The sequence below is a fragment of the Struthio camelus genome, chromosome 12 (assembly GCF_040807025.1).
Source record: "Struthio camelus isolate bStrCam1 chromosome 12, bStrCam1.hap1, whole genome shotgun sequence".
Taxonomy (NCBI): domain Eukaryota; kingdom Metazoa; phylum Chordata; class Aves; order Struthioniformes; family Struthionidae; genus Struthio; species Struthio camelus.
Genome location: NC_090953.1, coordinates 18,218,315 through 18,242,488, shown reverse-complemented (window position 1 = coordinate 18,242,488; position 24,174 = coordinate 18,218,315). Strand labels below are relative to the sequence as shown.

Below are 24,174 nucleotides of genomic sequence, written 5' to 3'. Positions count from 1 at the left end.
CTGTAAACCTAACATCTATAAACACTACAGACTTGAACAATTGGTACAGAGCCGTAAGGTTATGCTTTCTCTTCTCTGTTGTCTGCAAACACATCTGTTCAAAGCTGCAAAGCTACATGTAACATTTTGTCTTCTCTATATAGCTGAAACACAACAGAAAATATTTTTCTTTGTAAGAGTAGCAATGCTATTATAAAGAATTCAGGAATTAGAGCAATTTAGGTAGTGAGGAGTATTGCCCTCACTCTGTGAACAACTCTAAATTTTTCCTCTGAAAAGATGAGCAGTATCTTCCAAAATAATACTTAATTATTTAATTAGTTCTATTTTCTTCTTTACAAAATGTGAGAAACTGTCTAGTCTATTTGTATACATGCATGTATAATTATCCTTCTGCTGAGCAGATGTTGGTGTTATGTAGATTAGTTTTCTATGGGATGGTAGGTAAGTGAAGGAGAGTTTGGGTGTTTTATTATATGGTATATAATGCGTAACAGCCCGAAGAGAATGGCTTTAGTGAGATGATCTAAAAACCCTGGCCATCTTCCTCATCCAATTGTGCTTGCCTAGGTTCATCCCATTTAACATACTGACGTCTATGGACTATCTACTTGAAGTGAACTGAATTCTGCTTATGACAACACATGAAGTCCCATTGAAAAAAAAAATATCCTCATGCTATAATTTAAATGTGCCCTCTCTTCCCCGTTTGTTTCTCTCTTTATTTCTCTGTAACAGATAAAAGGGATTTGATTCAAGCTTTAGAAGCAGCACCTTTTTTGAGAGGCCAGATCATGCCTCTCTTTAGAGGGCAGGAGGCAACCAGGCAGCGAAGCAGCAGTTGCCCAAGCGCTTGCGTGTAGGGATCACTGTGGGTGCTCGGCCCTTCGCTGCGTGGAGTCCGGCTCTGCTTGGCACTGGCTGTGTGTCGGCAGCGCTTCCTTGCGCTGTGCTGGGGCCGGGGCCAGCGTGGATGGGGGGGGCGCGAGAGAAGCACTGCAGTGAGGCCAGCGGGGCTGCTTCGCCTGCCGTCACTAGCACAGCGCGGCTACGGTCTGTCGTCTCAGGGAGACGATTCTTCCTGCTGTGAATATCTGTTATTTGTGTGAGGTGTCTGGAGGGAGAGGGGAAGAGGACTGTACTGGGGACCTGCTTTACACCTCTATATAGGAATAAAGAAAGAGACAAGAAAAGGCAGGATTTTAACAACCCATTACAGCCTAGCGCTTCTTTAGAAATAAAAAGAAGAGGTTGTGTTTTGTGCACAGGTGTTTGGCAGTTGCAGTGAATCAGACTCCCTTAAAGTGTCCCATGTTAGGCAATTAAAAAGTGTGGCTCCAGTAGTCACTAGGTTATGTATTCTTAATATAGGTTGCTAAATTTATGGCCCGAATCTCTAGTGTAGGAAATATATTCAAGTGTGTTAGGAATTCTTCTAGTTATTCTGCTAGTACGCTTTCCTAAGTACATTCCTGTAAACATAGGAATCTTTAGCTTAAAAATCTTTACCCAAGGGCTTATTAGATGAGGGAATTGTTCATGAGTTACGTGTCTCAGTGTCTCTTGGCCCAAAATGACTCCCTCTTTCTATAGAGGACAGAGTAAAATCTTTTTCATATTATGTGCATGAGGATTTGGCTGTAAATATGACTTTTTGCAGTGTAGAAGTGTGTTACAAAGCAGCTGGATAGTCTTGGAAATGAGCATTTATGTAAAAGGATGACTCGTACATACCCTCCCTAAACTGCTGTGTGCGTATGCCTCATCCTAACAGCCTTCTTTTTGAAAAGTGAGCACAGGTCCATTTTCCACTGTCTTGTGTTTTCTCTCTTTAATAACCTCATAATTCAGTCAGTACACAGTGTTCAGCTGCACTTTTTTTCTCAACGCAGGATGGAAAGCATGACCGTATGAGTGCTAACACCCTCCAGTGACAGTAAAAGATGATGCCGACCTATTAATGCTCAGGAGGTACAGGGGAGGGGGCAATCACAGTGTTTAGTTTCATGCTATTCCTCATGGATTGAAAATGTTTTGGTGGCAAACCAATGTTTTGACATTAGACTTGCCTGCGTATCGGTATGCAGGTTGCTTATGGTCCAACTGTTTTCATGAATCAAGGGTAAAACATCTAGGCAGGTCCACTGCACGGGGAAGCAAGCTCATAGCTCAGCACTTACCTCATCCGTAAGCCTTTTATATATTTTTTTGTAAATGATTCTTCTCTTCTGCTTCAAATTAATATCCTGATTGAATCGCTGATACAAATCTTAAACTATTTAGCAACAAGTTGCCAGCAGACAGCATGACAAGAAATGATGATAGGAGTGCTCTTGCCAATAAGTTGCAGTCAAGTATCTGATCAGAGCCGTATCAGAGAGCCTGGATCTCTGGGTATTGCTTTCCAGGTTAGACATTCAGTGAGTGCTTGGGTATGGATACTAAAGCTTTTTTCAGTGACTCTGGTCTTTGGATAATTTTGATTTTTCCCAAGAATCAGTAAATCAGGAAAGTGGGTAATGTTGAGGAAAAAAAAACTGTCTGGAACCAGAAAGCAGCCTCTGCCCCAAACTGGGTAAGGAAGGTTAGTGCGGGGGGCTTCTCTTATAGGTGCAGTGATGCACACTGAAGTGCAAGGAGAAGACATAACAGGTACAAAGTGAATATTACATACATGACTCTTGCATTCCTGGAAATACTGGTGGAGTCTACCAGGGTACTCTTGCCCTTGTCAAGAGGAAGCACAGCTGAGTGCCCTCCCTACTTCACATTTAATTTCATGTCTCCTCAGATGTAGTTACTGTTTGCCCTCATCCTCTTGGTTTAGCTCTGTTCTGCTGGGAGTAAAAGATTGGAGATTTGGGCCCAATTCAGCAAAACACATGAGCACGTTTAACATATTCTGAAATGCTTTTCTAGGGGAAGAGATGTCTGATTTTCCCTCCAAAGCAGGGAAACAGTTCTTCAGGGTACTTGCATTCACATGTAACCTCCTGCCATTTTTGCTCTAGAACAGGGCTTTCCAGTGCATAGACTGAAAGAATCGTGTTAGTCTCAGTTGGGATGGCAGTTGCTGTGATTGAGAACTTGTGTACTAGTGCACTAAAACAAATATAATCATGCCTATGTCAAATACATTAGACCTAATTCTAATCAACTGCCTAGTAATCATTTTGCTGAGGTAAATTATGTTGCTTAAATTTTCATACTGCTGCAAGTGAGAAAAGAATCAGGCAAGCTTGTGGCTAGCTGTAGCTTAGAAAGCTTATTGAAGAGAAGGATTTATGGGTAAAAGTGCAAGGCTTTTATGGAAAAGAAAGTAGGGAAATTGATAAAGTGTAAAAATCAAAAAAGATTTGAAAACAGTATTTCAGCCCATAATCAATAGCCCTCTGACATGTGTTGGCAAGAGTAGCAATGAGGTGACAAAGAATGCAAGGTAAATCAAACAAACAGCATGAACTCAAACTATCAGTCAAAATCCAGCCTTTTTTTATTTCACGACCAAGCAATTGCATCACTATTCAAAAGGCTTATTCTTGTGTCACGTATGTTGCCTTAAGCAAATTAGCTCTGAAAACCCACTTGGGAGGAAAAAGAAAAAAAGAAAAAACATAATTTTGTCAGAAGCTTTATCCAAAGTCAATATTTATGAAGTCATAATGGCCCAGGAGGAATCTTTGCTGTTTCAGTACCACAAGCAGTGCCATTACTTCCACAGCATTTCAGAGGAGTTTTCACACCTCTGAATCAGCAAATAACTTCACAAAGGCTGCTAATGTGCCAGGGACTTGTCCAGACCATGTGTCTCATATTCGCTGCCCAGAAGGGTCAAAACTCATGCTGAAGAACAATTTCCTCAGTATCATCCTGTTATTCTCACACTACTTGGAAGGCTCCTTGCGGAGCTCCAGCGCAGGGAGAAGAGTAAAAGTGCAGGAACTTGCGATGAGTGAGAAGGAACAGAGAAAGGGGGACGGTTGGGCGGCTTCTACCCACACCACCCCCATGGTGCTCACCGGTGGCATCCTGGCTGCAGAGCTTCTCTGGGGAAGCTTCTGGCCACATGCTGCCCATTGTGGCCAGCAGTACTACCTGCTTGTACTACACGCTGTGCTATTTATGTTTCCCCAGCAATAAATCCCTGATTTAAGAGCATCTTGAGAGAGCTAGGAGTTTACAACTGCTCTTTCGCACAGCAGTTCCTATTCTTTGTCTCATAGCTGCTTTCCATTTAGAATATAGGCTGTTTTGAATCTTATCCTAAGATGTTTAAGTCTCCCTTTGCATGCAGAGGGAATAAAAATGTCTTAGACAAGGCTTGTTGGTAACTGGGCATCCAAAAGTTGCAATTTCTAACCTGTAAATGATGCCGAAGTCTATGAGTGTTTCGAAGATCCCAAGCTTGAGTTCTTACCTCTTCTCCATGACAGTATTAAGCACAGGCTTGTAGGCACTCTGTTGCCTAGCCTGGCTGCCTTTTTTCTGAACTGCCTAAGCACCCTTTGCTCCCACTTATTATAGGATACCTAGTTGGTCATGAAAAAGTTGAGGCCCCCCCAAATTCTACGCCCTGCTCCAACATTTTGGCTGAAGCCTTCAGTTATTTAATGGTTGTCAATAGGCCTACAGCTGTGCATGGCTATTCTCAGAGGAAGTTAGGTTTTAAACAAACAGTCCAGATCTCCGGGCTCTGAGGCAGGCAGGCAGGCTCATTTAGAGAATGCCTCTCTGATGGCAGACAGACTGCACCCAATATTGTGCCAAGTCACTCTCCATTTATAAATATTAGAATGTGTTGTAGTTACAGATATAATAAAAGAAAGAAGGTTTAAATTATGCAGCTGAGAAACAACAAAGGAACATAAATGTGAAACAGCACATGCTGTGTGTGCTGTAGGTCTATACTCTTGCATTAGATAGTCAGGATAAGAAATGCAAATTAAAAAAGCTACTCAGTTGAATGACTCTCATCTTTTCCTAAATGCGTGTTGTTGCTTCACCTAAATGTATGTATCCTTCTGCTCTTCAAGCTGAGCTTTTAGTCTCTTACAGCTATTATTACAGAGTCTGTAAAATAATCTGTCTACGCGTATTTCCTGCTCCAGCCTTCCTTTTAAAGCACCTTCCTCATTCATTGGGTTTTTGGCTCCTTTTTTTCCTTAGATATATTTCCTATTTCCTATTAGGGAGCAGCTCTAGAAGCAGTTCTCTCTTTGGTAAGGATTTTCTGCTACATGGATTCTAATCACCGTGGCTGTTATTCGAAATATCATTTCCATTCCTTACTTAGGTTGCTGATCCTCCACTAAATCAGTCCCCTTAACCCTTTGGAGCATGTGTTGCTTTAACTTGGAAATAAAAAACTTGCACTGCCCTACCCCAGTATAGCGTTACTCAATTTCTCTTTGTGAACTGCTCCTTTGATTGAAAAGCCAAACTATCACTCCCAGAGCGTGCCTTAAGGTATCATATAAATAAGACTCATGGAAGTAAGACGTGGCCCCTCTCATTCGATACAAAATGATCAGGATGTTTTGGCTACTGTGGCCCTTCTGGTTGTCGCTGGCTCTTGGGAGAAAGCTACTGATTGTAAATGAAGGTCTAAGGAAAGTTACTGTTATGAGAGATGGTAATTAGCAAAAGGCACTGGGAAAGACTAGTGAGTATGGCCACATAAAGAAAACTGTATTGAGGTAGCACAGAGGTAGGAACAAGGGATGTGGTCTGTCTAGCTGGTGCTTCTAGGGAATACAGAGAAGTCCTCCAGTGTGACCAAAGGGAAATATGTGGGAAATAAGTCTTTTTTTTTTTTTTTGGCTAGAAAGTTATCTTGCCCTGCTGTGCTGCTGGGGAGTTTTCCTTATGGGTAAGTTACTGGTACCACAGCCCAGAGTGGCCGCAGGTCCCAAGGAAGTGCTGTTCCTGGAACGCGCTCCTGTAGGTAAAATATCTTTGAAGTGTAGAACAGGCACATTCTCCAGTTTCTGCAATGTGACATATTAGCTGAAAAACTTTCTGTCTTCTATCTGTCTCTGCTGTTCTCAGGCAAGTATCTAACAGGGAGGATTGACCAGCACTGGGGTAAGGCACAGAGAGTGGACATAAAATAGAGACTTTTCTGAACATAGTTTCTGGGTGTGGATTACAAAATGCTACTGCTGTTCTAGATAGCTAAACTGCAACTGAACTAGCTCCTGTTCTTTTTCATAGGTGTCATTAGGTGCCCTTTCATAGGTGCTCCTTCGTGCTTAACTCATACTCGTACCCTGCTCATATCCCTCCTTAAAGAGAGTAACTATCTAGGACTAAAGAGAACATTTATAAAACTATACTGTCTTATTTCCAAGCTAGCAAGCCAGCCGATGTCTCCAGGTTTTGTGGTTTCTTTTTCTCCTTTTTCTCCAGATCTCAGAATCTAAAGCTTGTATAATAGGCACTTTCTAAACCTTAACTGTGCCACTGACCTGTGCTGAACCTGTTGCAAATCTGACATTGTCTTCCTTACACTGAGCAGCAGATTTCTACCTCTTTGCAGTGTTGACACCTGCTCTCACAAAGAGAAGGAAATGAAGCAGAAAGATTCCAGTGCAACAATTAGTGGCTTGCCGAAAAGTATTGAAACAAATAGTAAGTGGCTGAAACAATTAAAGGGAGGGAAACTCTAGCTTCCAACACAATCTGATCTTCCTTCTCAGAGTCTCTCCTTCCTTATCCCAATAGGGAATTGTACATGCAATCATTCGGACTCTTAATGCAGGATTCTTCTTCATGAATAGTGAGCAGCAGTTCAGTCTTGCAGGGCAGACCTCTGTTCCACTCTAGTCTTATCATCTTACACTGGAATTCAGTCTGAATTTTCAAAATAGCACTAACCGTCTTGTTCGCAGGCTGCTGTAACCCAAAGAATCTTAATGAAACCAACAGCAGTAGATTCCTATTCTTTCACAGAGGCAGCTGGCCGAAGAACTGGCTCATAGACAAGGAAGTCTTCCAGTTTTAGGTGTGAAAATAGCCCGTGACACCCCTGCATCTTGCATCTCACCACCTGAATCTTTGAAACTTGCAGTTTAAGTGGAGCTGGTGGTTACCCCTGCCTAGAAACAAAGAGGCAAGATGTGGCTAGATCACAAATGGTCAAGTGGGCTGATTCCTGTTCTCACCCAGACCTTTCTTTGCTTGGTGGTTTGGATTTCTCCTATACTGCCCTCAAATGCATTGTTTTCTACTTCATCTTGTGATAGCAAATATAAATGGAAGCTTGAAGCAGGGGGATTACATTGAACTCCTAGTGAACGCTTCTAGTTCTCTTCCAAGCATTCATGTTTTGCTCTCTTGTCAAAAGAATTCCACAGCGCCCTTCATGTCTGTCTCTAAGAAAAGGGCAGCCATAGCCAGAGTAGATTCTTTTTTTCTTATTTTTCTCATTATATTTATTATTTATTTGTTATGAGACACCATGCAAGACTTGAGAAAACATTACAATATAATGAGGAAGTTCTGCACTTGGTCGGAACAAGTTCTGATTGTCAGCTGCTCTGATGCACGGATAAGGAGTGCAGGAGGACTGCTCCTCTCCCCCTCATCAGCTTGACAACACACTTCCTCTGAGATTGCAGGGAAAATACGATGAATGCTCTTCTGAATGGTTCATGAGGCAAAGGGAGGAGGAGATGGAGGGATGGGAGACAGGACTTTGCACTAGATCTTGGGAGGGAGCAGGCGTTTCAAAAGTCAAATGGAAAACAAAAGAGACATTAGGGAAACAAGAGCAAAGGAAGCCGAAAAGAGATGAGGAGGGGAAACAGCGACAAGCGTGTGTTCTTAGGCTTTTCCAAAGGCTGTTACTGCGGTCTCCACTTCAATGTACTGGGACTCTGAATGTCGTGCTGCAGCTCGTCTTCTGAAAGTCCTGCAGCTCTTTCAAGTTATTCTACTGCTGCCTTTTAACAGCCAAAAACACCATTGTGCCCACAAGGCATCTGACCCTGCTTGGGAGCACTATGTTGTAGCAATTACCTGGAGAACCTGCTTAGTAAATTCACTCTTTCTTGCACGTCTTTTGCTTAGAGCCCGTTGCTGTACGCAGGCTTGGGAGCGGAGTGGATTTGTTCTGGTATGGCTGCGGCAACGAACAGCAGTCAACACTTCATCTGTGACTGGTTCTGCTGGGTTCAAGTGTAACAGAGCCCAAAACGTTGCCAGGAAAACACAACCTCTTTTGCTGTGTTCTACAGCAAATGGGTTCACCTGGGTGAACCCACCATAAGAACAGACTTTTTTTCTTTTAAAAAATGCATAAAACTAAATGTTGCAATGAATAATATTGCCAGGTCTAAGGTTTAGAGTCCATGCTGGACAATTAACTGCACTGTTAAATAAAAGTAGCCTGAGGGATTGGTCCGGTACACTTAGCAGCAGGGAAAGAGAGACAAATCCAAATTTTTTCCTCAGATGTTCACTCAAAAAATCTCCCCGAAAATAAGAGATTCTCCTCATATACACTGGTACGGGGCTCGCTTTCCACAGTGCCGCTGTTATCAGCGTTCCTGGATTGGTTTCAAATCTCAGTCCTCTGGGCAAGTATGGGCGAAAACCAGGCAGCGCCTCCCGTTTGCCTTTGCGCGGGAAGCGGGGGGACTTTCCCCCAGCCCGCGGGCTGCGGGGGGCCCGGCGCGCCCAACGGCCGCTCCAACGGCCGCACGTGCCGCCGCCGCCCCCGCCATGAGCCGCCCGCCGCCGCGCACGTCCGCGCAGCCCGCGCCGCTGGAAGGGGCCGCGGGCCTCGGCCTCCCTCCGGCCCCGCCCGCTGGAGGGCTGGGGCGAGGCCGCCGGGCGGCGGTTGGCCTCGCCCGGGCGCGCCCCGGCCGGCTCCGCCGTGCCGGCGGGCGAGGCGGCCGCCAGGTGGCAGCAGGCGCGGGCGGCGCTGGGCGGCCGGTGCGCCGCGGTTGCCGTGGGCGCGGGAGGCGGCCGGGAGCGAGGGGAGAGGCGGCGGCGGCGGCGGCGGCGGCGGCGGCGGGAGAGGCTGTCCCTCAGCCGGGAGCCGCCGGCAGCCTGCCTGGGGTGCTGCGGACCGGCCTTCCCGGCGGAGCGGCGCCGCCTCCCGTGCGCGGCGCGGGCTCAGCCTTCGGCAGCCTACGGCACGGAGAGCTTCGCCGTGAGGCGACGGGGCGGGACGGGACGGGACGGAGGCGCCGCGAGGGACGCCGGCGCGGAGCGGAGCGGTAAGGCGCGGAGCGGCGCGGGCAGCCCCGCACCAGGTGGCGGTGGGCGCCGGCAGGTCGCCCGTGAGGCGGGGCGGGACGGGGCGGGCGCCCGCGGGGGCCGGGGCTGCCCGGGGGGCTGGGCACGGCCCCCCTCCGCCTCCCCTTCCCCGCCGCCCGGCCTGCGGGGGCTACGAGGCGGCGGGAAGGCCGCCTTCGCCCGGCAAGGCGCCTGCCTTCAAGCGTGTGGCCGGCGAGCCTTCGCCCTCTCTCTGCCGTGAGAGCGCTCCCCGGAGCGCCCCGTGGGACCCGTGTCGCTGTGGTCGCGTGGGCAGCGCTCCGCGGCCGCTTCCCCGCGCGGGCGGCGCCCCTGGGGCGCGTCCCCTCTCGCCCCGCGCCCGGGGGCCGCGGCCGCCGCAGGTGGTGCGAGCCGAGGCCGGCCGCCCCGGCCTGGCCCGGGCGGTAAAAAAAGGAAACAGCTGCCCTTGGGAAGGGAACGTGTCACCTGTGCTCTGGCTTTGGTATCTTTTGGTAGATCTAAACACAGCGTGCCAGGCATACAGCGTGCTTGGCTTCTGGTAGTTCCCTTCCTGCTCTCCCGGTTCTGGCTTTGCTACCTGCGCTTAAATTTAGGTGACGCTTGGGCTGTTCGCCTTCAGTTGCGTAGGCTACGGGATGTTTGAATGCGACACAAGTAGAGGGGCATCTGCAAATACCTTTTCTTCTCCAGCTCTAGCTTTAGGATCCTTCATCTGTCATTGTGTCTTCTCGTTTGTGCTTAATAGCTCTTGATGAACGTTTTCATGAGTTTGTTCAAACGTTCAGCTTCAACTAGAAGCTGAACCGGGCTCAAAAAACCCGGCAGCAGTGAGTTCCACATATCCCTACCTCACTTATCTCTTTTTTTAAAGCTAAAGGATTCTTAGATTTCCACTCACTTTTAATGTGAGAGCTTTTTCATATCTTCATTCATACTAATCTTGTTACCTTTCTGTGTATTTTTTTAAATTTTTTTCTATCTTTTGATATAGGGATGAGCAAAACTAAGTTATATTTAAGACTTCAGAACAGCATGGGTTTTATAGTGGCATAAAGCGATTTCTGTTAGCAGAGATGACAGGTTTAAGTAATTGCATTGATGAGAGTGGATAACCAATAAAAGTAATAGAAATATTTGTAATTCTTTGTGCAATCATCTGTTGATGAATCATTGTGATTATATTTATATATATGTTTTTTAATCAAAAAATAGTATTTAAGTAACTAGCTGTCGGTAATACAATACAAGAGTGTAATTCCATGGATGAGTCCATGAGTCTCTCAGTAAGCTCTTAATGTTCTGTTACTCTGCCCTGCATGTTTTTCCTGTCTTCCTTTTGTGTTCTGTGGCAAGAGCAGGACCAGAAAATGCCCAAAATTTATCTTAGTCTTGTGCTGTTTGTGGAACTGCCAATGAACTCTTAACAACCTGATCCATCAAGCTGCAGCTTGCCAACTTGGACTTCTTTCTGGCTTGAGATCAGTAGTAATCTACTGGTTGATGTGATTTCCACTCATTCGGTATCATCAGGGATTTAAAATGAAACCTGAGATTGCTGAAATTCATTAGACATCTGTAATTCTTGATGCTTTCTTTTCCATCACCTCTCTCCCAAGTAATCTAGTGGGACACTGGAATTAAGTAGACTAGGAGGAGAGACTGCCTTTCAAGGAGAAAAGTGCTGTAAAAAGAGATTATTTAGGAATGCTAGAAATGGGAGATGAGCTGTTTTGACTTGGAGTATCATATAGGGGTCTTCAGAGTTACTGTAGGTAAAAAACACAGATTGCCATACTTGTGTCCGAAACGTAGCTTGTCAGGTTTTATTTAGGAGCAGGGCTAATCCCTGGTTTTTATTTATGATGACTCTAATCTGGCACAGCTCCATTGGAATCAAAGGATCTACTTCTGATTTATGACTCTAACTCTCAGAAACATTTGGAGTAGGAGGTGTTGCACAGTGCAAGATTTCTGTCCGTTCACACTTCATACAACAGGTTCATTCAGAGCTGCAGCAGATTTAATTGCAGAAAATTAATTAGGTTGCCGGTATGCAGTGATGAGTTTTATGACTGGGGTATAAAACACTTGCTCTTGCTCTAGAGCAAAAGGTATAACTGTGCTAGTTAAACATGTGTTAAATTAAGGCCAAAAGCTAAATAAAAGTAAACTGCAGACTTGAAGACTTAGACTGGCCTGAGTGTGCGAGTAGACAATGATAGCAGAAAAACTGTTTTTCAGCATAGTAGTTCTCAGTTGTCTGTGATGTTACATCAGTCGTATGATATTCAGGCATCAGTTCTATGATATTCAGGCCGTTGGTAGACAGAGGCAGGTCTACTGAAAACGGAGATGAAAAAATGCCAGTCAGACACTTAGTAGTGAATCTTTGTTTGGATTTATTTTTTTTTAATTTTAAAATTCTGTTACAGTTTACACTGACTGCACTCAACTTACATCACAGAGACTCCTATGGGCTTTGAGTTCTGTTAGAGAACATTAACATTTGGTGGTTAAGCACTTAAAAATTCAGGAAACTTGGAAGTCAACCATGCATAAGCAATTTTAACTGTGTCCCCCTTAGTGTTGTATTATCATAATAGGCTTCGATTTTAGAAGGTTGTTATTTTTTTGCAAGTAGAAAAAAATCTGAGCAGACAACTTACTGTGTATAGTCAGTATCCTGGACCTGATGGTATAACTTTTATCACTGTAGCTAGGTAAAACATCTTGTAACTTCTAATTTTGAAACTTGTTCCGTGATCATAGTGCTCTCTTCTCTCACTTACCTAGCTGGAGAACATATTCTGTGAAACGTCTTGTTCTCTGAACTAGGCACGTATATGATTTGGCTATTAGTTTTTTGCTCTCCAGAAAACAGCTTAACCTGATATAAGTGTAGTGTGGAAGATGAATCCAATAATTACGAAGCTAATTCAGCTTTGAATTTAGGTGGCTCAAATATGCGACCAACAGGCATCGATTGCAAACAATGCAATTAGCAATTGCATTGCTAATCTATAGTAGGTTATGTAAGAGAGGATTATTGTGAGTTTTGCATTTAAATAGCTTGTCACATTCAGGACAGTACATAACACTAGAAACTTCTGTGTGTGTGTGTGTGTGTTAGATTTTTGGGGAGAATACATGGTCTAGTACTTCATTTAAAAGATTGGTTAGGGAGATGTTAAGCAGATATAAATAAAAAATTAACAGATTAATGGAGTGATCTGATGGGCACTGAATTTGGCCTCGTATCTTACTTTGTATGAAGGGAGCATAGCTGAGACTTGTATGCTTTAGTGTTTCCTGCCTTTTGTTTTGTTTTGTTTCTGCTAGTTGGCAATAACAAATAATTTCTATGAAACAACTCAGTTTTCTCCTCCTGGAATGCCCTATCCCACCCAATTTTCTCTTGGGGACTTGTGAATGTCATGCCACACATGTGATTTGTGTAGCTTCTCCCTGCAGGGTTATGGCATTCCCAGAGATGGGTCAGTGTTCGTAGTCTTGGTTACTTTTAAACAATCGGCCCTTGTCAGCATCGTTTGCAGACGTCCATCCTATATTTTTTAAACAGTAGTACCGACTGGTAAACGTGGAACTTCTTACAGCAGGAGCTGTCCTTGCACTACAAGTATTCCAGTGTTGATATGATCTGAATATAATTCCTATGAGAGAAGAGTAGCCTTATCTGCTGGTTAGGTGACATATGTGAGTGTTGCTGGAATGCGGGCTTCTGTTTTCAACGCTGCCATTGACTTGCTGTGTGGTGCTGATCAAATCTTATCAGTGTCTTTCTCCGTTTCCTTTATCTCTGAACAAGGTATGATAATCACAGGATATTGGCCCACTGTTAAATTTCCTGAAGATAATTTGCGTGCCAGGTGCTTTATGTGTGTTTTTTTTTTTTTTTTAAATCTAGAGTAAAAATATCTATTGTTCATGAACAAAAACAAATCATGTAGCATGTATCTGATAGGTTTATTTCTGTCTCTCTTCAAGCTGCAGCTTAAGAACTTGCTTGTTGGCTATTTTACATCAGTCCTGTGCTGCACTGCTACTTCTTGGCATCCCACTTCAGTATTTATTTTGGTCCTGGTTTTGGAATTTCCCTTCGCAGGAAGATTCCATACTCCTTATATGGAAAAACTGGTTTAAAAAAATTACTTTTTTTCCATCGGTTCTGTCAGTTCTTTTCTCAGTTAGGGCAAGAGCCGCTCTCTGTTTTCCTTAAAGCTCTGATCCAAGGGGCCACTAAAGTCAATGGAAAGGTTATCAGTAACTGCAGTGGCTTTTGGTCAAGGCATTCCCATGCGATGTGCTCTTGTCATGGAAAAGAATGACCACTGGTTTAAGCCATGAAATCTTAGCGGCACTTTAAAGCACCATTTCAATATTTCTTTAAAGCTTGTCTGTGGATATGCTTGCATTCACGAGTAAGGAACTAATTACATATACCTGCTGGTCCTACAAGAAAGCAGCGAGCTTTAGTTCTCCAGCAGAACTAATGCTGTATCTGAACACAGCAAAGTTCATTCTTTGGTTACAAACATAGCTGGTAGAATGACTTGGCAAAATGCTTGAATGTAACTGTCTTCTCAAGCATTGGCTCATGTTCCCAGTTTGCATTAATCAGTTGGTGTTAAACATGAGAATTTGGAAGTGTTGATGTGACTGCAGTCTCGAAGTTTAGCTGTGCCTAATGCATGGAGCCTTCCTTTCCTCAAACGTTTTTTTCCATATTGTCACTTCAGCACAATTGTCCATGGAACAGAAGGAAAAAATGAAGTTCTGCTCCAGCAGGAAGTGGGAACGCCTACAATATAATAATTGTGAATTTTTGAGGAATGCTGTTATAATTTGTTTGATTCTATTTATAAAAGGAGCAGGGAGGCAGGCTTTATTAGCAAAAATACACCTAACGAATTGTCACTGACTTGTGGGAAGGAATGGTTAAGTTTCAGAGCTCTAGAAATAAATCTTGCTGGTCAGGTGGTGGCATTTAGCAGAGCCCGGGAGCTACTTCTGTTGTCCCGTTAGCAGTTCATTGGCATGCTTGCGGTACTGCCGCACACGGAGGGCTTAGGACTCATGAGGTAGATCTGCCCCAGAATCACAATGTTACAAGTACTGAAATTCTAAATGAATATATCCGACTTTGTGGTTTTGGAGCCCTTAGAGTTTGTGTTCACAGTCTTTCTCTGGCAGTACAAGAGCTAGTAACTTGCTCTTTTAATGGGAGTTGTGCTTGTCATATAGTCTGCAGTTCCTGGAACTGGGGCCTTCAGGACACCCTCTGGATGCCAAACAAATCATGTTTAGATTATAGGAGTTGGTAATGGTAGATAAAAATCAATCTTGTGCACAGGATCAGCAAAAGGCTTATTTACTACTTAAACATTTACTTCATTTTCATAGAAATTACTGGTAAGAGATATTCAGAGGCTAAGAGGGATTTGAGAGACAATATCTGTAATGCTCTGTAGAAACACAAATTTCACCCGTTGGTGAGGATAAATTTCTCATCTCTGTGATCTGTTTTCCCCTTCTCCTAAAGCCACTATAAACACACAAGTTATTCAGAGCTGTATGCGATTAAGTGTACAGAGAAACATGCTTCTTTAGAAGGCTAAGAAGGCTATTTTTTTTTTTTTACTGGATTCTTGTTGCTTTCACTTTGCGAATTTAATTAGGCTCCTTTTCTAAACCCAGAGTTCTTAAAATATTAAAATTAATAAGAGAAGAATACTCCCTTTTTGCTAAATTCAAGGGATATTCATGGTGATGATGGAAGTTTCAGCTTCTCTGTTTACTTAGTCTGTGGGGATTGTGTTAACCTCTGCTGTATAGGAATGAAGTTCAGCAGAGAAACCTGGCCGTGAATAGCATCTTCCCAAAGTTGTCTCCTCTTTGTCAACGTAGAAGCAGAGCTGCTACGACGTGGAGTGACACAACTGGCCTTGCTTGCCCAAAAAGTGGGCCAGGGTCTGTCCCTTTTGACCGCATGACCTAGTGTCCCTAAAGGGACGGGAGAAGGCTGCCCACAGTTAAATGTTTGTCGTGAGTGCAGAGGACGCTGTAGCCCTGCACGGAAGTGGCGTGGTTGCCTGCTCATTGCCTTCTGTGTAAGTTGTGGTGCCAAAGGTGGAATATATATTCTCTCTGCTCTTGTTTTGGGAAAAGGATGGATCAAAGAAACCCTTTTAAAAAGCCCTTTTTTATGAAAGCTGCTTCTTGATGAAAAACATTGGTTATGCGTGGCCTTGCTGGATCTGTGTGAGTATGGAAGAATACTCTCCCGGGACAAAAATGTCACTTAGATACTCAAGTATCCTATAACTAAAATCTGTTACCCTGAATCAGACAGGTTCCCCTATGACTCCATTGGATGAGCTGGCGTGCAAGAAGGGACAAACCTATCTCTAACAGGCAAATTCAGCAAAACAATTGATGATAATCTGTAAGAGTGGATGTTGATTTGGGTGGATGTTGACTTGGGAAGTTTTCAGATGCTCAGGGTTTTTTTCCATGGTAAGGGTGGTTGTTGCAGACCTGGTTTGGTAACATCAGGCTGCTAGTAGTTGGTTGTATGTTATATTTGTATCTTTGGTTATTTTTATCTAAAGCATGTAGTTTCAGCAAAAATATAAAGAAAAAGGATTTTACTTATCAGATTGGCAAAGAGAAGCAAGAGCCTGTCCAATTCCACCCTGTGTTATTACAACGAAATGACATCTCATGACACAAGCTGCCCAAAAGGCACATAAATTATATGGAATGGATACAATTACTGAATCTGGCAACAATGAAAACTGTCTCATGTTCCTGCAGTTTCACAGAGCAGTGTGCTGGAGAAGAGAATGTGTAACAGCGGGCAAACCTGCTTGCACGTCTTCTGGGTTTGTATGTGGTATTTAAGTACTTAGCCAGAATAGCGTAAGAATAAGGATTTAAAGGAATAGTGTGTGTTAACCATTAACTGTAACTATTGTTTAGCTTTGAAAGCCAAAGAGATATTGTTCGTCTGTTGAAACACAGGGGTTAAGGCTGGATGCCAGTTTTTAATGGTTGGTTATCACTGCAAAAATCAAAATGTAATTTCCTATATTCCTTTATATCTTCAGTTATCACTTTTACTTGTCAATACATATTGCACATCAAAGAGACTATCTTACTTTTTTCTACTTACAGTTCAGGGGTTTGCTCACATTGACATTAGGGAGTTTGGAGTATTTTGGTTGTTTCTCATAGGATTATTTAAAATATTGCAGGATCAGGCTCTGGTTTCTTACTTAGGCACTGACAATGCTGCTGTATGTAAGTTATTGTTATAGAGTTCTTGTTGCCCATATCTGTTGCTGGCTGAATTTATCAGCTGGGCTGAATGCAGGATGATAGTTTGCGGGCATGTTTAACACACGAAAAACGTCTCTTTGCTGTCCTGACTGATGAGGGCATGAAAGTACTAAATTGTCTTTGCTGCTTTCATATTATTAGGATTGGAATGAAACAGATAAGGCTTCTTCTGAATGCTGCTGCTTGTGATTAAATTGTGATTTGTTTATACTGTTTTGAAATGGAAGAGTGGGGAAAAACTGTTTCCAAATGTATCTTGCTGACAATTCAGAGTTCAGAAAGGTAAGGCTTCTTTGTTTGCTTCTGCTTTTTGTTTTGTCCTTGTTCTAAAGCTATGTTTAAGAGCTTTTCAAGATGCTTGTTTACTGAGCCTATACATTTTTTTTGTTTAACGGGGAAGCCCTGTGTCAAGCAATGTGCAAAGAGGGATTACAGGCAAGTTGCATTCCTTTGAGGAAGCCTTCCCCAATCTGCAGCAGCCGATCCTCAATTAGAAACTTGCATATCACTATATAAAACCCTGCTTTTCTGACTTGAAGCAGTATGCACAGGTAGCAGTAGACACCGTTAATGTTGACCAAAAAAAAAAAAAAAAAAAAGAAGAAAAATCCTTACTGATACTGCCTGTGATGTAGGAGATGTTTAAAGCAGCAACTGAACTGCACAGTGTTGAAGGAGTTGCTCATTTTTCTTTGCCTGCAGTTTTCAATTGGCTGTACTTTTCTTTCTTACAAATAAATTCAAGAAGCGTCTCATTCACGTTTTAAGTCCCCATTTTTCAGTTTGTAGGCACAGGGGTATTTTGCCTGAAGCTTCAAGTGATGTCAGGTGAAGGTCAGTGCACTACAATAACCCACCCTTGAGCACAAATAAGTTCAGCCTCTATCTGCCAAGAGATGACCTTTGATTTCTTTTTACCTGACACAATAAGGGCCCTATTCAGAATTCTTCACTCTCACTTTACTTATGCAAAACCCCGGGCACTTGAATAGATTTACTTGACTGAAGAGGGTTGCAAAAGTCCCTAAAGCATGGTGTGATGATGGCAGAGGCTTATGTATTGTAGATGAGTTAGAAAAACGGGATTAGATTCAACATTTACTGTGGTCAGAAAAGAGAGGTGAAAGGTCAAAGTGTTTTTTTTTTGTGTGTGACTTGGATGACTGCCAACTTGGAAACTACAAATAATAACTGCTATTTTTAAGGTAAATCTGATTATCAACAGAGATAGTGAGCAAAGAAACTCATACACTAAACATTATATGTAGGTAGAAAATAATACTTTAATCTCAAGTGATCATTGTTGACTATTACAGAGTAACAATTTTTTTCCCCCCTTTTTTTAGTCTCTTGAAATATTTTGAAGCCTATTAGGAATAACTCTGGGGAGGCCTGTATAGTGGGTAAATGGCTATTCAAACCTAGATGGATTGAAAATGTTCTATGTAAAATTATATTTAGCAACATCCATCAGAAATAGCTCTTGCTTGTCTAGGAGCGCACAAACTAACTTCTTTTATTTGGTAAATTGGCTGCTTACAAAATCCTCTAAATTGTTGGTCTAGATGAGAAAGGTCTGATCGAAAGTCATGGAGGCTAGTGGGCTCTAGATACAGCCATAAGGCTGTGTATGTTGTCAGCGGCTAGACCAAGTAGTGTGATGATACTCATGCTTTCCCCCTCTTGGCATAGTGCTAATCCAGGCATGCTCTTGGCCTGTGAGATGCGAAGTGTAATAACTTGCTCAAACTGCTGTGTTGCAAGGAGGGGCTGTGAACAGACTAGTTTATCCTGAATAAAATTATGTAAGGCTAGTAAGTGGGGAGGTAAGATACAGTCACATTTTTATTATGCTGTGTCTGAACTGCACTGAATATTTCCACTGTTTTGTTAAAAAGGGGATTTCCATCAGCCTATCTTTCTCTGCAAGCCCACGCAGGACTTGTAGAAAAGTATGATATTTCTTATTATTGTTTTCTCTTCAACCTGCCTGGCTTTTGCAGCATGTGAGAGGGGGGCTTCTTAGTACTCATATGCATCAGCTCCACTGAATGACTTTGCAAGTAACCTCAATTCATTTGTTTGAGAGTCAGATTATATAGTGGTCTTAAACCTATCGTCAGGCAAACCTCTCTTGAAAACAGTAGCAGATTTACTTACAGGCTGGGGAAAAACTCCGATCTAGAACCTGACCTGGAAAAGATGCCCGGGAGTTGAAAGGGAGTACCATCTTCCTGATTCATTGGTTTAGTTTCTCGGGTAGCCCTCTTAGTGAGGGTAACAGTGCTTGTTGGTGATTTTGTGAGGTTAGTGTCTTTTATCTGTCAGTCATAAACTCATTCTTCACGAGTCACTGGAGAGCATCTCTCAAACTATTTCTTTCCAAATAGGGAGATTTTTAATATTTAGGTAGTAAAATGTTTTAACCTAGCTGCTGAGTGATTGATAGCTTGAGAGTCTTTGAATGTATGATTAGCTTTGGTCTTTGTGTCTGGGACTGTTATCTCCTGTAGGAGTATAACAGTTCATGCAGTTTACATTAAATGGACTGAAATACTAATCTTCATGTGGACCACCCGAGCGCATGAGGCATAGCAGCAAGACAAGATCTGTAGGATGTCTAAAATCCCTTACAAACTGACAGGATAAGAATAAACAGCTCCCACTCCCCTCTCTCGAAGGATCTTTTAGCTCAGTTGTAAAATACAGGAAGCAGAAGGGTTCACCACATGCAGATATGATGGAAACGAGCATTAGGAGATTCCTAGAAGTCTGGACTGAACCTGAACTGAGTAAAGACTTTAGGAAAATTACGTTCAGTAGCTTCAGTCTCAAGGGGTATAATGGGAACAATTTGTGTTCTCAAAGTTTCTGAACATACAGATTATATGCGTCTCCTTCTGTCTCTAATCATGCTGCGCACTCATGTCTCTTTCTTAAAGATACAACGCATACTGTTGTCTATCGTCCTTACTTCTTATTAAAGCTGGACCACTTAGCCTTTTCCTTTTTATCTCCATTAACAAGTTTTTCACATAAAGAAGGTGCACTTCTGCAGATATACCCCTTTAAAGGATAACAAAACCATTGGCATCTGATGCTACTGTCTTGGTTGCGTATCTAGCTTTGCAACGATTAACTTTTTGTAAGACTTCACTTAAATCAAGCCTGGAGGATAAGAATATTAAATGTCTCTGTTGCCATACTGGAGCCCTCGTCTTTGTTTTGTTGTGCTAAAAAAGCTTTTTTTTAAAAAAAAAAAAAACATATGAAACAAGTCTTCAATGGGTTTTCTGAGTTATACCTGTATCATTTATTTCCATGCAGAATTTAATATTTGCAAAATATTTACAAGCTCTTTTTTTTTTTTTTATCATTCCTGCAGTTGGCTTTCAGAGATTCATTGATAGTGTGCTATTTTTATGTTCTTAAATTCTCTGGTATTCTATTTTAAAACTGTAAAATAAATATTTAATTTTATGGTACTATCTTAAGACCTCTCATTAGACCTTTTATTCATCATTATGTAGGAACAAAAAAGAAAGCAATAAATCCTCAAAATTCTTTGTTGTATTTCTCTTCCATTATGTGGAAAGCCAGATCAGACAGCTTTTTAATGAGAAATAAGTTAGAATCTCATCATTATTTCAGGGTTACTTAGTAGCAAAGCAATTTAAACAATATTTTATAAACTGGTTCATTGCAAGATGTTTCAAGAGCATAGACTCTGAAATCTGCCATGCAAGATATATAAGCTACATGATGGGCTGTGTTTCTGTCCATGATCCAGCAGTTATCATCTGAATTGAATCTTAAAAATAAAGCATGGCACACAAGTCTTACTACTAGTTATGTGGAATTTTTTCAGAACAGGCCAGAACATTTGATTTGTTGTGGTTGACTAAGCAAGAGCATGCTTAGGATTAATTTGAATGCCACAGTATCACAGCACTATTTGTCAGTTGTTTTTTGGCGGCAACTAAAATATATCCCTCTCTCTGTGTGAGCCTGAGAAGCTTCTACTTCTTTGTACTTGCCCAGAAACTGATTGAAAACCCATGTTGCTCTCATATGCTGCACTGCTCTAGAAGGTGTGCAGTGCCCAAATTCTCCCAAACGTTAGAGGACACTACATCTGTTTGAATGTTTGAGCTTCTTAGAAGACGATGAACCTCTGCCTGGCCCCTCCGTAGAGAACTGTGGCTTACAGCCATTGCCTGGTTTTGTAATGACAGCTGGGTTGCAGCAATATTGCTATCTTTTGCAGTGCTAGTTACTTCAATTCCCACCTGAATAAAGCTCCAGTTGCATGTAGGAGAAAAGAAATCTCTTCTTTTTGCCAAAATAAAACAGTTGGGTTTGCTGACTGCGGGGAGGGGACCAAAGGGAAGAGGAGTGTCCCCCATATTTAATGTTTATTACTAGAGTCCTGATCACTGTTTCTGGACATCGGTTAGTACAAAATGTGCGTCAATAGATAGTCACTGTTGTTTTTCTCTTCAGTTATGGCAGTAGTGAAATGTATGTTAAAATACTTGTCCTTGAAAACTTGTGTAGAAAAGAATTTGATGAGTTATTTTGGGACGTGTGCCCACAGTAATCTCCATTAGAGAGAATACAGGAAGGCAGTGATCCGCAGTGCAGCGCTCCATTGAGCCACAGCGGTATGTGCTTTGGACTACCAAGACCTTTGTGCATTGCTGTAGCAGCTGGAATGCATGGGAGCAAGATATCCGTTTGGCTGTGGCCTTGCATATCCCTTTATAAATGTATTTTCCTTGTCTGTAAGTAAATAGACTAATAAGCTGACACTGAATTGTCATGCTTGTTTCTGTACTAACAAGTAGAGTTTTTAAATTGTATTTCTGTAATCGATGCCTTCTGTGTTGAAGTCCCGTTAAATTCTTCGGGGATTGTCAGATTTTCTTTAGAATGCTTAACTCACCTCAGAGAATTAGGTAGCAGAGAGAGAGAAATCTCTGAAGTCCTCTGGGGATGATTTTTATCCCATTCAGAGCTGTGTAAACAAAGAATAATATTACAGAAGTTCTTGGAGTACTGCAGCGTAGGTGTGGAATTGAGCCCTATGGGTCTTAAGATAATTTCAGTGGATGCCTATATTATATCTATATCTATATATATAGATATATATACTCCATTTAGTAGTTGTTCTGCTGCGTAGGGTTTTACTTTAGAAAATTAAGAATCTCTGACAATAATGGATATGAACAGCTACCCAGAAGAGAAATATTTCACCAGTCTTGACAAGAATATGTTCCCTGTGGTCACTTGGATGATCTATAGTAATCTCTTTTTAAGGACTAGCGATGTTTCAATTAAAGGTTAGCTAGTGAGCTGAAAAGGCGGTTTAGTTTGACTTCTGGAGAGGCCCTCTACAGCCCTGAAGGTACAATTTTATAGCTCCTCTGCTCTGGAACAATGTGTGAGCGTTCACTGAAAGCGTAGTTGTTACGAGGCACTGCTTTGCGCAGTGATGTTGCATCCACTGATACTTTTAAGAAAACATTTTGCTCTTAAATAAGCAAGCAAAGATTTCAAGTCTCCATCACGTACTCTCTCCATCTTGTCTCATTGTACAGGTGCTCCAAGCATGTGAGAAATCTTACAAGCAGAACAGGAGAAGGAATTTTGTGAAAGCTAATACTTTGCGATTGAGTATGGTCATGTACCTTGACAGGAACACCAAATAATTTTCTCAGTGGTAGAGCTGAACCATGGTAGAGTTGAACGTTCAGCTGCCATTTACTGTGATTTTCAAAGGAAAATATTAATAAAGTTCAGGATTTTTGCATTGTTGGAAATGAACGTTTTTGTGTGTCCACAGAACATTGCTGACTCTTCATACTATCTTAGCGTGAGCCAGCCTTAATTTAGAGAATAGAAAGTTTCATTCCATTTTTTATTTGCATTGCAGGAATGGAGAGAGTCATTTGTGTGGTCGGTTCGTGATGCACAGAGCTATTTACTAGTAACTGAAATGTTTCAAAGGGTACTTGTCACTAGAAACAACTTGATCTTCACCCATGCATGCTTTTGAATGTTGCATAATATACAGGCCAAGAAACTTATTCACTAAGCCCAGCCTCCTGAGTTTTATTCCCTTTTTCCTATGTAGCAGGTGTTGATGCGTAGACATATGTTAGCAATGTTTCATGAAGAGCATGAAAGTTAATTTTTATGGTTAGCTGTTTAAAAAAATGAAAATAGGACTTGTGTTATGCCAGACAGAAGTTCTCATTAAACAGGCTGCTAGAAAACAATATTTCCCCTTTTCAAAAGGAAGGTAACTTTTTACTGTACAATACTGGTGTAATAGATGTGATTTTTAGTTGATAAGAGGGGTATGTGTCCCGGCTGTGTTTCTAAGAAATAGTTGATTATACTACTGAAATATGTTGTGTGTTGCTTTCCTTGTACGTATGCTTTCTAGTAACTGTGCTGAAATACTTGTCTCCTACAAGCTTTTCTAATAGGTTGTGTTATAATTCTTTGAGTGAAGCTGGTGGGTCCTTGATTCTCATCCAAAAGATGGTAGTTTTCCTCTGAGAACCATCTTCTGCTGCCTAACGTAAACTGTAAATAAATGCTGTTGCAAGCCTATCTTTTGAAGAAGCTCAGACTGAGATAGGTTGAAAGCTAGAAGCTTTTGATTTTTTTTTGGAGAGCGTTTTGGAGGATTTGTGTTCTGAAAGTAGTGTTCGTTAAGCAAGTGGTGAAAGGAAAATATGAATAAGGAAAGCTCATGTTCTCCGAGTTCTTTACAGGTAAAGAAATTACTATGGCTAAAAGAGGCTCTGAGAAATTTCTGGTATTCCTGGTTGGTCTGAAATGCAGCCGTGTACTTTGAAATACTGCTATAGCTCAGATTTTTACTGAATAAATACACTTGAAGACTGAAATTCCCTACTTATAGTACTTTTCTCAATTAAAGAGTTCTAGTTAGGGCACTCTACCAGTTACAGCAGACAGCATATATAGAGCTGTTTTATGTGAGCCTGTATGAAGTGGGAGGGGGGTCGTGAAGTGATATATGAACTGTTCTTCTAAAACACCACTCTAGCCGCTTAAGCTTAGTAGAACAGTGGCTAGAATGGTAACTGATTGCAGAAAAATTCCTGTTCTTACTATTCATTTTGTAGGCAAGATTGCAGTTATTTCATCACAACAAGGTTCACACAGGTCTGTTGATCTGTCACTTATCATAAGAACAAAGGATTCACCTACGTTTTGAATTGGTGCCTGCAGAGACATCAGGTATTTTCACCTGACTACTTAGGCCATTAAACTGTTCCCCTTTCTCTCTCTTTCAGTATCAATAATCAGATTAATGTTGTCTGGGTTTATGGAATGGTTAACAGATTGCTTTATGAGAAGGGTCTTCAGAGTGTAATCTGGGTCCCTTCCCCTCCCCTTTGCGCATGCAGTCCCTTCTCCATCCTTGCTTTGGAGTACTCAGGTTATAGCAAGGAAGTTCCTTTAAAGGAGACCCAAATTAATTAAAAATATATACAATGTGTCTTATTATAGATAATCATTTGTAACACTTAGAGG

General features: G+C 42.0%; 1 protein-coding gene across 3 annotated transcripts in view; it reads left to right on the top strand.

Annotated features, from left to right (window-relative positions):
* The window catches only part of THSD4 (thrombospondin type 1 domain containing 4), a 428,840-nt gene that overhangs the window by 33,629 nt on the left and 371,037 nt on the right, over nucleotides 1-24,174 (top strand). The window contains exon 1 of one of the 3 annotated variants that reach the window (XM_068958766.1): nucleotides 8,979-9,224. The exons of the other annotated variants lie outside the window; for them this stretch is intronic. The gene's annotated coding sequence lies outside the window, so the exon portion shown is untranslated. Of the gene's footprint in view, nucleotides 1-8,978; nucleotides 9,225-24,174 lie in introns of those variants that run through there. 3 annotated transcript variants of the gene reach the window in all.